This window comes from Phyllostomus hastatus, unplaced genomic scaffold, assembly GCF_019186645.2.
Source record: "Phyllostomus hastatus isolate PE091 unplaced genomic scaffold, TTU_PhHast_1.1 phas_contig_62, whole genome shotgun sequence".
Classification (NCBI taxonomy): domain Eukaryota; kingdom Metazoa; phylum Chordata; class Mammalia; order Chiroptera; family Phyllostomidae; genus Phyllostomus; species Phyllostomus hastatus.
In genome coordinates, this window is record NW_025333921.1 from 5,155,674 (window position 1) to 5,169,922 (window position 14,249).

A 14,249-nucleotide genomic window follows, 5' to 3' on the forward strand; every position below is an offset into this window, starting at 1 on the left:
AACAGACATGTAGACCAATGGAACAGAATAAGAGCCCAGAAATAACCCCCCATATACATGGCCAATTAATTTTGACACTGGAGCCAAGAATACTCATTGGAAAAAAAAGCTTCGATAAATGGTTTTGGTTAAACTAAATGTTTACACACAAAAAAATAACATTGTTGTAGTAGTATTTCAAAGATTTTTCTAATTAAATTTGTCCACTAACCCTAACCCTACCTCTCTTATTTATGCATTCGTTGTTCGATTCTTGTATATAACCCTGACCAAGGATTGAACCCACAACCTTGGTGTACTGGGACAATGCCTTAAACAACTGAGCTCCTCGGCCAGGGCTTGCCCCTCCTCGTTGTTCTTGGTTCAAATACTAATGTAAGAATTGGAGCTGCAGCATCTTTCTTTCCTATCTTCACATTATGAAGGTGAAGTGAAGATGATACCACTCCTGGGCCCTGACAGCCACACCAGTTGATATTAATGTCAGCAACTGCCTAGCTTCTAACTTTTTGTAATCTGGGAAAATAAAGCTCTGAGTTATTTAAAGTTCTAGACAATGATCTCTTTCCTTTATAGGTAAAGACCACATTTTAAAATCTGCATTTATGAGGAGAAAGCACTGCACAATATTCTCTTTCTCTCAAAGAACTCTCAAATCTACATTTTATAGAACTGAATGTTAACAAAATGTATCTGTTCATTTGTCCTTCAGCTACTAAGAAAAGACTTGAAATAGACTGGCTATAATTTGTTCTTTTGGGACTGGATACATAGTCCAGTATTTTTTTCTATGATATGTCTCTCTAGTTGCTTTAAATAAGCACTTAAAATAAAGGTGGGCAATGAATCAAATATAAGATATTATTTAAAGTTATAAATTTATTTTCAAATTGTGTTCTGAGCAGGTGAATATCTAATAGAACATCCATTCAAAACTAAGCCATTAACACCAAGATGTTGCACATCTAATGTTATTCATGTGCCCACAAGATATAGTCTTTAATACAGATATTGACTTGTTCAGCCTTATATTTAAATCCCTAGGTATTTATGTTTAAGTCTCAGATGTTTTTACTATTTTCCTTCTAGGGTTCAATTCTGTATCCTGATCAAATAATTATTCTATCTAATGTGTATTATTCTATCTGATGTCTTGTATCCCCCAGATTTTGGGGAATATGAGGGGATAGGGGAAATACACAGGGAAGAAGATGTCCTGAAATGGGTAGAAGAAAAACAATGGAGAAAAAGAAGGAGAGAGAGAGGGAGGAAAGAGGAGTGGTGGTATTTTTTCAGTATTTGCTTTTTGCTGGGTACAGGGGTAATTCTATTGCATGCATAAAGTCATTTAATCTTCTCAATGATTATATACAAAAGGCACTACTATGATAATCATTTTAAAAGGAGAAAAGTCAAGATTTAGTTGTTTGTGAGATTTTCCCAAGTTCAGACAGACAGTAATAAAAAAAGAGCCCAATCCACTCTACCTGTCTCAAAACCAATGCACCCTAGTAACATATAAACTGTGTTTTCTCAGACTTTTCTTTATTACCTAAGGCCCAAAGGTGGTGGAGGGTGTAACTGTGAGAGACACAAGGCAATGACTTTCTTCTCCCACATTCCTTCCATCCATCCCACTGCTGACTTTCTAGGATTTAATGCACTATTGGCTGGGACCCTCTATCACTGTCCATAGTTTTACTGGGATTTTTCTCCTTAAAGGAAAATTAAGAAATTTCTTAATATAATTGATACAAATTTCTTAAAATTTTCTTAATGTTTTCTTAACATGAGAATTAAGAAAACATTTCAAGACATATTTGAAATGGGTGTAGAACCCTTTATATATATTTTCTGATGACTGAAGGATATGTTTAATCTACTCTATGAAGCGTTTTTATTTCTGAAATGGATGCACCAGGTCACAAATCTGTCATGCAGTGTAGTCCTTTAGGGCATTTGATGTTCCTTCAAAGTGTCTACTCTATACTGACAAGGGATTCTTTGATTTGCCAAGAAAAATAATTCACTTTTTATCACTATGTCATGTGTAAGTTATACACTTAATAATAGCTACTTGCTTCATGCTCTGCCCAATTCTACCACTCACAGCTTCCAGTTGTATTCACAATACATACAGATACATGTCTAAAGGTCTAACACAGTGTTTTAAGGTTCCATGTTACCATTACCATTACTCTATTGCTCTAACACCATTCACTGCTACTTTCCCCTCTCCACTGGTAAATGATTATGTGCCTCCAGTTGTATAAGGCCCTGAGATGTCTGCCAGGTAAACTATGGCTTCCATAGTTGCACCTGCAAAAATGACCTGTATCGGTAAGAGCAGATGCAGTAGAAAGAAAATGAGAAGTCTCTATGTTTTGGTCTGTACTTGACAACAAAGCAGATAAATAGATGACAATTGGGTAAATGGTGAGTTATAATCTTGTCACTGCCAGATTAAGTGGGAAATTATTCTATTCTCCAATTTCAGGCTTTGACATTAAGTGATTTCTCCAAAATATCTTTTTGTTAAAAAATAATGTGATACATAAAAATAACAGAAGAGCCATTGCACATCTTATCTTTGCTCGACACAAACTATACAGGAATTTTATATCACCAGTATGCTTTCCAGGAACATCTTTTGTAGTAGATTTTGTACAAGGTCCAACACTACACAATCAGCAAGATGCTTGTGTCTCTCTATCACCCAAAATTGATCTGAACAACATCTGAACACATACACACACAATTTGGAATATGCTATCAGGAAAAGGGCTGTTATCCTCATTTTTTACACTCAAAAGAGTTGGTTATGAAAATCCAGCTGCATCTTACATATATAGTATAAATTCTGTTCTTTTCACAAAAATTTACTGCTTATAGAATCATGATCATCCTACAAATGTAGCCTAAAACCCCTACCTATCATAGGCACACATTGATCAAATTATTGACATGATCATCAATTGGAGGCAAAGTCAAAATTTTCTCAATGATATGAGATAGTGTTTGACATGGTAATTGATCTGTTGCTCATAGAAAGGCACCTGCTCATTGTGATATTTTCATAGAATGCCATGCAAAGTTATGTCTATTAAGGCAGCTTACCTGACAGTATGATATGAACAAACTGGAATTTACCCAGTGTTTTTTTAAGGGAGTGGAAAGTTTTTCAAGCCTAAAATATGATTTCTCTATACATATTTTCCTAGGCTGATGTAAGAATCAAGACCTTGCAATGGTGTCATCATGGGCAAACATTGTAAAATTGCTAACAAAATAAACATGCCAACCTTACTCTCCTTTACTAGAAATGTTGTGGCCAGAGCTAAGAAGGTGAAGACTGGCTGTGGCAGAAAAAACTTTGGGCCCCAATTCTTCATCCACCCTTATGACTGCGTCTTTGCCATGTGACTTTGTACATCCTAATTCAAGGTGTACTTCTCTGCCTCTTGACTATGAACTTGGCCATTTAATTTGTTTGACAATGGGATAGTAGCAGAAGTGACTGAAGCAAAAGTTTGAATTATGCTTGTGTGGTTAAAGTTGCCATTTTACACTTGAGACATGAGAACAAACGGCCTCAGGAATCCTGCTGGTCTCAGAGGCATGAGATATATGCAGCTGGGAGCTACCTTACTTACATCTTGTTGGTACCTGCAGAGATACTCATATGACTTACAGACACATGAATAAGTATTTGTTATTTTAAGCCAGTGAATTTTGGGGTGATAGAATATGCAACTTTATTTTGGCAATAGCTGACCATTACAGAAGGTGGTATCGGGAATGAGGTGCCATTGGAACAATAACTTGAAATATAGTTGTGATCAAGGCCATAGGCTGAGAGAACAGTGATATAAATGACTAGAAAAGCAGTGAGAAACTATAATGGAACACTAGAAAAAGTGTGACTTATGGTATGTAGAATTGAAAAACTAAAATTATTGCCTGAAATAGTGGGACGATTATGTACCTGATAAATATACGTGGGCATTAAAATAAAATGATGAAATCTGAAGAGAAATATCTAGTTTTTAATCTGCATTTAAAAGTAATGTTACAGAACAGACCTGGGGGATGGCTAATGATATACTATTACTGAATGGACCCAGCCTTGTGCTCCGGGGTCCCCTCCCTGCCTGAACTAGGTTCACCTTGCCCCTCCACCAGGGAAAGATGTCTTTCAATGCCAGAAATTGGTGAAAAGGAAAGGGATTATTTATTTAAAAAGTTATATAGACTTGGAGTAATGACTTAATGTTTTCATTAAAAATACTAAAGTCTTTTAGAATAGTCACAAATACACCCTCCTTCCTTTTCCCCTTTGCCCAGTCCCAGGTACTATATCTCAGGAAAAGAAGTAGAAGTTTGTGGTTCCAGAAGCCCCTTGGTTCCAGCACCATCAGCTGTGTTGTCGCTGTGATCTTCAGTGAATCTAAAACCATGTGGCACCTTCTCATGGCCCACCAGCAAGAATCCTTTCACCTCTTTTCTTCCAGGCAAAGTCTCTCCTGCTTCCTAATGTCACAGGTGGGCACAGGTAACCAGGTTCTTAGTGATCGGGACAAAGAATTGAACCGAACACCCGGAGTTTATAGAAGAGAACATGGGAGCAGGCCAACTCCAAGCAGAGATTGACCTCATGGGCTGAAGGGACTCTATTCTTATAGGGAGGATCCTTCCTGGCTAGTTTTGGTGGGCTTTTACTGAGTATGTACAAGTAGTTGCATTACTTTAAAGCTACTGCGCATGTGGTTTCCCATGATCCTCCCCATTGGCCATCAGGGAAGAGGGTCCCACAATGCTACCGAATTGATCCCCGTTTTTCCTGGGGTCCCCCTGTACTAGGTTCACCTTTCCCTAAGCCAAAGAATTATAGCTCTCCAAGCTAGAGATTGGTGAAAAAGAAAAGAGTTATTTATTCAAGTTATACAGACTAAAAGTAGTGACTTAATGTCTTTGTCAAAATCCTAAAGTCCCTTGAAACACCCACAAACACACACAGTCCTTCCTTCCCCCTTTTGCCCAGTCTGGGGTACCGTATCTCAGGGAAAGAAATAGAAGTCCGTGGCTTAGGCAGCTCTTGGTTTTTCCTAGTAATTTGTGCTCAGCTGGCAGGTCTTCCTTAGTTCCCAGCACCATTGGTTGTGTTGCCAGGATCTCCAGCTAAAGCCTCGTGGTGATTCTTCTCATGGCTGGGGGGTGTGATCCCCCTTTCAGGGAGAGTGACGCAGGCAGCAGCAGCAGCAGCAGCAGCAGCAGCAGCAGCAGCAGCACCCAGAGGGCTAGCTTAGAGCTTATTGTGTCATGGCCCCAGGTCCAGAGCAGGTGGCTGCAACATTGGCCTGAGGCTCCGAGAGCTGGAGTGGTGAGCCTGAGCGGTGAGTGTGGGTGCAGCGCGCCGAGGCCTGGCGGTGGCTGCGGTGGCAGGGCGGTGACCCTGTGCTCCCGAGTCATTTACTGGTGGCCCCTTCTTGTGGCCGCGGCTGCAGAGCCAGCTGGGGCTCGAGCCAGGCAGTAGAGGAGCCACAGGTGGCTGCATCAAGGATGGTGTCTGCAGGGCTGTGGGAGTACCCACTCTGCTAAAGCTGCGTGGTTCTCTCCTCAGTGGCTGCGGTCCTCCCTGAACTGCCACAGCTACATGGTTCTCTCTTCAATGGCTGCTGTGCCTGAGTTTAAATCCCTGCACCAATCTTCCTCTGCAGCCCCATTTCCGACTCCTCCCACACTTGGCCTCACATGCCAGAACTCTCAAAGCCTTCCAGCTTTAGTGGACTGCATTGTGGGTCTGGGCAGGCATGGCCCCATGTCATGGAGCCAATCTTCTCTGAGCTCCTACGCAGGCGCTCTAACTCGGGGGACCTGCCCCCCAGTTACATCTTGGTGGGGAAGTTACTTCCATTCCCCTGGCTCAGAGCTGGTCACAGCTATTTAACATATCTATGCAACCAGTTAAAAGTTATACATATGTTAAATGACCACACCGGGAGGGCAGCTGCAAGGCTGTTGCTATGCGAAACAGCTCTCAAAGGCCCTGCTCCATTTGTCCCTTCCCCCAACCCACACCTGGGGGGTGGGGGTGAAGACATCTTAAAATCACCTGGACACCTTGAGTTCTGGACCCCATTCCAAATCCTTCTTTTGGGGACCCTTTGGCTGCACCCTCCTACACTAAGTCATGTGGCACAAAAGGAGCACCCTAAAACTGCATGGTCCCAACTTTTGTCAAGGCCAAGTGGTCCCAAAAAACCCCTGGATGGCTGTTGTGCCTGGATTTTTAAATCCCAGCACCAACATTACCCTATAGCACCATTTCCGACTCCTCCCACAATCAGTTACACCTGCCAGCATTCCCTATTCTTTCAGCATTACTGGGCTGCCATAGTAAGTCCGGGCAGGTGTGACCCCATGGAGTAGAGCCAATCATCTGCAAACTTTTACACAGGTGCTTGTACCCAGACTGCCTCCCAGTTACATCATGGGTTGAAGTCACTCCCATCACCCTGGCTTAAAAAAGGGCCACAGCTATTTAACATATCTATGAAACCAGTTAAAGGTTATAGATATGTTAAATAACGATTGTAGAAGTTATCTGCAAAACAGTTGCTATGCCAAACAACTCTCAATGGCCCTGCTCCATGTGTCCCATCCCCCAGCTCAGACTTGTGGGGGTAAGGACACCCTATATATATTTTTTTCCAATATTTCCTGGATACCCTGAGTTCTGGATCCCATTACAAATCCCCATTTGGCACTCCTGCCTTGGCTGCACCCTGTTACAGTAATAGAGCAGTTCAGAGTTTCAGGGTGACTAAATAAAATTATTTTTCACAAAATTATAGATGCAGCCATTAAGATATAGCCTAAAAAATCACCTGAGGGTAAAGATCCAAAGAGGGGTGTTGTCAGCAAACCTGTTGTTCAAACTTCTAAAATAATTAACATGCCTTGGCTATCATGCTTCTAAAATAACTAATAGGCCATTCAGCAGGAGAAAAGTGATGTTATGGTGAATGAAGTAGTATTTTTAATGAAACAGATATATCCAAAAACCACATAATTTAATCTGGAGAGAGAGGCTTGTGCAAAGAATTCTGGACATAGATTTTTGGCAGAGTAGACCTGAAAAATACATAGAAAACTCATAATCTTGTAAAATAAAGCTGTGTCAGCAAAATGTACCATCACCTTAAGTTGAGTTCTTGAGTTGTTATATAATTTTTGGGTTCAAATTTCTGCCAGTAATTAACAGAGTGCCAAAAATGACATATTTTTCAATCCTCTCTTCATAATTGGCCAAAGAAGATGATTAAAAAACAAACAAACAAAAAAAACCTCTGAGAAGGCAGAGTTGAAAACAATGGTATAGACATACTGGCAGAACTTATATCAAGAAATATTTTCTAGCCCCAAGTAATACCAAGTGGGATTTCAGAATTATCATGGAGCAGTGACTGCTAAATACCTCCTATTCTTTCCTTGTTGGTAAGAGTGTTGCTGTAGTTATCCTGTCTCTCTATACATGACCATTATATGACAGACAATTTGACTTTTTAGTTCAGAGGTCTCCAGATCAAGAGACATTGCATCTAGACCTCATGCAGATCATGAGGTCCTGGACTTTGTGTTGTCTTTTATAATTGGGTTTTTTTCAATTCCTGTGATGATTAAAGGAGAAATAATTAGATGCTTTTGGGAAGACATGATCTTAACACTTAAATATATACAGATAGCTAAATAAGAAATCATAGCCTACTGGGTTAAGAGTATATTGAGTAGCTAAACCAGGATTTTAAATACTTACTAACTCTTGGCTATACTTTATATTTAAAATAATGGTAATATGCACCTAATATTATAATGAATATACAATGTGTTCTATGCAAATCTCTACCATATATTTGACACACTATAATGGTTCAATATATTGTTGTCCATGTTGTTCTCAACTGAATTGCCAGTTTTAATTTATTTATACCTCTTTTTGGCATAGTACAAAAACAGCATTTTTATTGATGCAGTAAATAGTCATGATGACACACAAAGACTTTGAAAACTAATGAAATATTATAACTATAATTTTGTTCTTACCTATAATGCCACTATTAACACAGAAATTTAGGCTGTTAAAATATCCAATTTTTAATGACATATGGTGTACTTGTACAGCTATGCTAGTAGTATCTTCTAATTTCAACCATAAATTCTGGTCACAAAACTTTTGTAGTACTAATTATAAGAACAAAATATAAATTGCTAAGAAAAGAGAATATTAATTGTCTTAGCGTACTTATTAAAATGTTTTAGGCAAGGTTTTCCTCTTTAAATGTTTTTTAAAAATATCCATTTGTTAAGAATTTCCACTTGCTAAGCAGATACTGTAGTTAGTCTGTAGATATTAATTTTGGCTTTATATTTTAATTTTTTAAAATGACCATTCAACCACCATTGTGTACATTTTATTATGGTGGTAGCTGACCATTACAGAAATTGGTACCAGGAATGAGCTGCCATTGCAACACTTGTAACAGCACTTGTGATATTCTGTTAATCACTCTATTGCAATTATTATGACAGTCACATTTACCCAAACTTGCACCATGTTTTAGAAAAATATCACAAGTTTTAAAAAGGACATGATCCTTCCCTTTACTACACACATAAATAGCCACAAACACATTCAGGGGTTGGGGACTGGGGGCAGTGTGTATCATAAACCCTGACTACACATAATAAGCTATTGATAACTTTTCCATGTAAATAAAAATTTTTGGTTACATCTGCTACAAAAAGAAGCAAAAAAATGAATTTTAGTAGGTTAATATTACTGAGCAATTATAACAAATTGCTTATGTTACACTGGAACAAAGCTTACACTGGACTTGCTGTCCCTAAGATTCATGCTCAGAGGTTTAGACGTGATGAGAATTTAGAATCTGTACTGTCAAGTATTCCTATCCACACAATGGCAAAAGGAAACCTTGACTATCTATCTGCCTGTTAAGAACAAGTGGGCAAGTGGGCTTTCTCCAGATCTTCTCTTGGAGCTTCATGCATAAGGAGACCTTTATTGATGGTAAAGGCTAGAATTCCATAAATGTTTATCTAGATGTATAAGGTCCAAGGATGCACAAGGGCTAGTCCTTGGGGAGATAGTCGCATGTTTTATCTTAGCTGTTTTACTTAGAAGTTCTCATCTATAATGCTTTTCTCTAGAATAATTGTAGCCCTTGGGTGGACTTCTATTTCTTGGCCTCAGGTAGCTATGAAAATCATCTCCCATCTTGAACTCGTTAATGCTGGAAAATAGAGTATCATCTGAGACTTGTACCATGTAACTAATAGTAGTTTATTGCTTAATTTCATCACTAGTTATGTCCATACATAATTGACAGGACAAGTCACAGTTTTTAAATATATCTGTACATTTAAATATAAATAAATATATTCCATACAGTTTACACAATATCTACACTTTGGACATTTTTCCCTTTTGCTTGTATAAAGCCATTGGTATTTATTTGTGCTTTTATTTATTGAAAGGAATGTTGTTAATATTTTAATATGTTTTTACAGTTAACTGTCAGTTTTCTTCCTTCCCCTTAGGCCCATTACTACTCAAAGAAGTTACCATAAGTGCAAATGTAGCATATGGAATGTATAAATCATTTTACTTTCCTTTTTAAACTTGCTTATGCAAAAGATTTACTCGGGGGAGAGAAAATGAGATGAAAAATCCTTAGCTCAATAACTGTCAACTCTTAAGCAATTAGTCAACCAGTAAATTCTATAATACATGGAGCCTCATGTTAGTGGAAAACTGAGATATTTTGGACATCTAACTCAGTCTTTCAGTGCTATGTTTTTTTTAAGGGAACCAGTTGGTCAATTTGACCCCCAGAGACAACCAAGTGCAGCCAGCATGAGGTTTTGATAACATATGGGTTAATTAATAAGGTCTAACCAGTCAGGTGGAAGTGTTGAATTTAAAGACATTTAATAAGATTAGATTTTCAAACATTTTTTGGTGAATTAATTCAGATATGCAAATTGGCACAGCCCAGAGGCCCAGCTGTGAAAAAAAATGAGGGCAGATAGGAATAAAATTAAATTTTAGAAAAGTATTAAAATAAAAATATACTTACAACATGAAATTGAGAACTTGAATTAGAGTTCTTCAGCCTGATAAAACTCATTGCTATGAGTGTATGAGACCACTAAAGTAAGTAGATTAGTAACTGCACACAGATGTATATTTAAAATTGGAAATTTTCATTTTTTCAGACATTAAATTTGAATTTTCTATACAGTCTGCTAAGGTAATTGCTGCCAATACTAGACCATCTTTATTCTTAAAGTATTAAAAATAGTACAGTTTTTTAATGAATTATAATTAAGCATTTTGCTCTGTAACTGGTTTGGTATTTCAAACACATCATGTTTATTTCTGCTGCCTGCAGTAGTCCATTGATAATTCAGATTCAGGCCAGTGTGGGAACAACAGGGGAAAAAAGTAAACTTTTGCTCTGAGAACTCAATATGACTGAAATTAATTTTGAAAACAAAAATTAAAAATCATTAAAAGCATTTCCTGCCAGGCATTTCTAAAATGTAATATCTTTTGCACTTACAAGGTAACATTTTTTTGTACTATAGTTAGTAAATTAAAACTAAAGTGAAATTAAAACAGCTTGTTTCCATCTCATTGTGAATGAAAGTTATTATAACTCAATATCAAATATAAATGAGTGAATTCTACCTCATTGATATTTCACAAAACAGCAGATGTTACCCCTTCTACCCTATTAATATACCTACTCAGTTTTTCAACTATTCTCTCTAGGGCAGACAATAGAGGCACATTTTCCTTCCTGTTCCTTAAGCAAAGCTATGTGCTTCCCCAAGCATAAGATTTAATTATCCTTATTGCTTTATATTTGCTTGAATAGCTACAGAGGTTATTAAGGGGCATAACATTTTCTGATCTTTTTCATAAAATCCAGCTATGATATTTATGCTGATTTAATTACCTCTAGCACATTAATTAATCTAGCAGTAAGAACTGAGGACTTAGTGTTTATATTAAATTTAATTTATTTCTATTGATTATTATGACATGTGACAGTTTGGTTAATGGAAGAGTTTTGACATAGAATTCACATATGTATATATGTTCCTGGGAAGAAGAAAATGGTATTAACTGGCTGTTTATGGGAGTATCAATCAAGACAGGATTATGGAGCCATAGTGAATGCTAGATTAACCACTAAATGGCTGTGTGACCTCAGGCAAATAATTTCTCTGTGTCTCAGCTCCATCATTCTGTAAAGAGGAAATAATGATAGCCCCTACATTATAAGGTTCTTTTTAGGATTAAATAGCTTAACGTATGTGAAGCACTGAGAGCAGTATCTGGCACATATGTTCTACATATGTATCAGTTGTTATTATTATTATTTAGAAACTTTATTTTATATCAACCTTATTTCCATTTTGTTAAGAGTTTGTGGAAGAACAGCTGAAGAATGTTTTTTTCCTATCCGTTCAGTGGCCTGAGCAGTGGGGGCTGCAGACCAGCCTTCAGTGCAGCTGAGAGCTCCAGGCTTCGGTGGAAACTACTGAATGGGCACAGAGGCCACCTGCACCTTTGATGAGTCAACAACCTCAGGTTGAGCAGCAGTGAACTCGGGTGCCCAAGCAGTCCATTCACTCTGAAATTCCTCCTTGGTCACAGCCTTTTCAGCAATAGCCTGCTCTTCCTTCTCAATCTCTTCAGGATCTCTGTAGAAGTCGAGATCAGGCTTGACCTCCCATAGTTGTTCATGGGAAATAGTGCCATGCATTTGCAGTACTTTCCAGGCCAGCATCCACCACATCAGACCCACTGAGTGAGCCCCCTTTCTGTTGCAAGGGATGGCATATCCACACAGTGCAGAAGAGGGCCTGTGTTACACAGAGCAATAGTCAGCAGGTTAACATAAGATGTCTCTGTTGGAAGCTGATAGTCAGCCCTGGGATTAGTAACCACCACCAGAAGTATCAGTTCTTGGAAGGCTGCCTGGACTTAGTTAGTGAAGATTCTAGGAGTGAAGCAACCAGCAGCAGCAGTGGCTCCAGCGGCAGCAGCAAACTTCAGCATAGCTCCCTGGCCAGTATTCCCAGACAATATGACACTGACCTCACCAGGGTTTCAACGGCAACAATGGCACGAGCTGCCAACAGGAGCTTCTCCCAGGTTCTCTCTAAATTTATGATATAGATGCCATCACTCTCCCTTATGTAAATGTACTGTTCCATTTGGAAGTCAGGTTGGTACTACCTAAGTGGGTTCCTGCTGCAAGGAATTTGAGGACATCCTCCTCCTTTATTTGCTGGACATCAAGAGCTCCCGACGTTGTGACAGTTTCCCTTTAAGTTATGTGGGGACCGAGAACAATGGCAGTGTGGGGGGGGGCTCTCTGGGTAGTATGGTAAAGCAGTTATTATTATTACAAATAAGGAGTAGAGACAGACTTTGAAAAATAGTGAATTGGTGTATGTTGATGTTACCTAGAAATCTAATGAATAGTTAAAATACACAAGTCCATTCTGACTATGACAGTGTAGTTGTAGATCTTTCAGAATTATTGAGGTTTATAGTTTGGTGTAATGTTACCAAACAGAAAGAAAAACAAAGGTTCAGCTGTCTGCCACCACAAAAGTCAAACTTGTGAGGTGTGTGCTGATGCAAAAGGAAAGAGGTTTTATTTGGATGCTGTGCCATCTTGGAGAATGGGGAACTCCCCATCTCAACCCTCATCTCCTCCATAAAACCCAGACCAAACCCAGCCATCCTTAGAAATATCAGAAGAAATGGCAATGCCCAGAATGCCTGCTCTGTTTTTAAAGTACTATCCTTTGGAGCTACTAAGCAGTCATTCAGGTAGCTTAGCATATGCCTACCTATTGTCCAGCTACTGACTCCTTCCTGGAGACTGCATGTGGAGCTGGCGCAATCATGCATTATGCCACTGGTAGGGCTGCAAAGTCATGTGCTCCCCCAAAAGAGAGCATGCAAACACACTAGTGAGTGCTTCACCAGGGCAGAGAGAGAGAGAGAAGAGAGAGAGAGAGAAGGACTTCCTCCTGGAGGCCATGGGCCATTGTGGCTCCTAAGGCCACGTGGCCCATGGAGAGGACAAGCCAGTGCACTGAGTACAGGCCCCCGCAGCGAGCCATGAGCAACAATGTGTTTCTTCATTCCTGTTGGTTTATATTAGTTTGGGTATGGGACAGGCCATGTGCTTTCTAAGAATGATCAATTAACTTCCTAAACTCTTAGGAGCTTTGGGTGGATCTACCTCCCAAACAATCTCTTCTTTCCCCAGGCTAGACTGACAGGGCTCTTTGGGTCAGTACCTCCCCCTGCCACCACTCTAACTTCTATGGAGCATATGCCTGCTTTCCCCTGGTCCCACCTCTAATCTGTTACTGGAGAAGGGCAGGGGCCAAGAGCCTTCCCCCTCATTTAATTATCTTTCTAACTTCTAGCATGCTTGGGCTCTGTTCATTCATATCTCTAGCTTTCAGCCCACTTGAGACCCTATCTACTCATTCCTCTAGCCCTTAGTGCACTTAATGTAAGAACTTCACCATGCCACCATCCTGCCATCCTGGCCAGTAGCGGAGATTCCCCTGACTCTACTGTATGCCTGGCTTCGCTGCTCTTAGGTCCTTGGGCTGCACTGAGACATCTCTGCCATCTCCAAGTGAAAGCTCTGCTGCAGCTGGGCCCAATCACCACTCCCATGGTAGGAGGTGAGCTCTGTGGCTCGCAGTATCCACCAGAGATCTGGCTGCCACTGACCTGGCCGAGGTGCCATAATTAGTCAAGCCTCTGAACTCCATGCTCCCTTGCATAGGGGCACCCTCTTCCCTGCTGCTTGGCACAGTCTGCAGAATGTTGGGCATCTTCTCTTGCAGAGAAGGGGCAGGCAAGTATATAGGTTCCTTCACTGGTAGCAATAACATAAATTTATAGTTAGTATTTGAAGTCAAGAAATGAAGGGAAAATTTGAGGAAAATCATTAAAAATTAAGAAGAAAGTTACGACAAAAATTGTGTATTAAAAGAATTTTGGCTGTCAGGAAAAGAGTGAGGAATGTGGAGGATATTAGTGTAGAGATAAGGAGATGATTGGTAGGAGGAGCAAGAAAAGCTATCATACAGAAGACATGGAAAAATGATATATAGCGTTG

General features: G+C 39.4%; 1 pseudogene; it reads right to left on the bottom strand.

Moving 5' to 3' along the window:
• Positions 1-7,073: 7,073 nt before the first annotated feature.
• Positions 7,074-13,962, bottom strand: LOC123825127 (annotated as a pseudogene).
• Positions 13,963-14,249: the final 287 nt, after the last annotated feature.